This window comes from Rhagoletis pomonella, unplaced genomic scaffold, assembly GCF_013731165.1.
Source record: "Rhagoletis pomonella isolate Grant_MI unplaced genomic scaffold, Rhpom_1.0 Rhpom_scaffold_00118, whole genome shotgun sequence".
Lineage (NCBI taxonomy): Eukaryota > Metazoa > Arthropoda > Insecta > Diptera > Tephritidae > Rhagoletis > Rhagoletis pomonella.
The window spans coordinates 142,045-142,482 of NW_023458672.1; positions in this window are offsets into that span (position 1 = coordinate 142,045).

The window sequence follows — 438 nt, forward strand, 5'->3', positions numbered from 1 at the left end:
AAGTCTATAAATAATGATAATTCAATAAATATCGATAACTTGATACATTTCTTTAACTTGACAAATTTCGTTAATCCCATACGTTTTTATAGCTCGATAACTATCCGTAAATTTGGACAACTAAGTTTCTGTGTCCATAAATTTAGACAACTCAGTAAACATTGATCAGTTTGAATAATTCAATACGTTGCGATAACTTAATAAGCATGGATAAATTTCGATAATTATAAACTTCGATGATTCGATAAATTTCAGTAACCTTTATGGCTGATTTTATTTCGATTCCTATCGGAAAATTTCAACTCTGTTAACCTAATTCTTATGTATTTCTCATTGTCTCCATTTTCGCCTTAAACTCAATTTTCGTCTTTATCTTCCGTTTTGCCTTTTTTTGTCCTCATCGTTACCACTTGTTTCTTCATCTTCATATTTATCTTT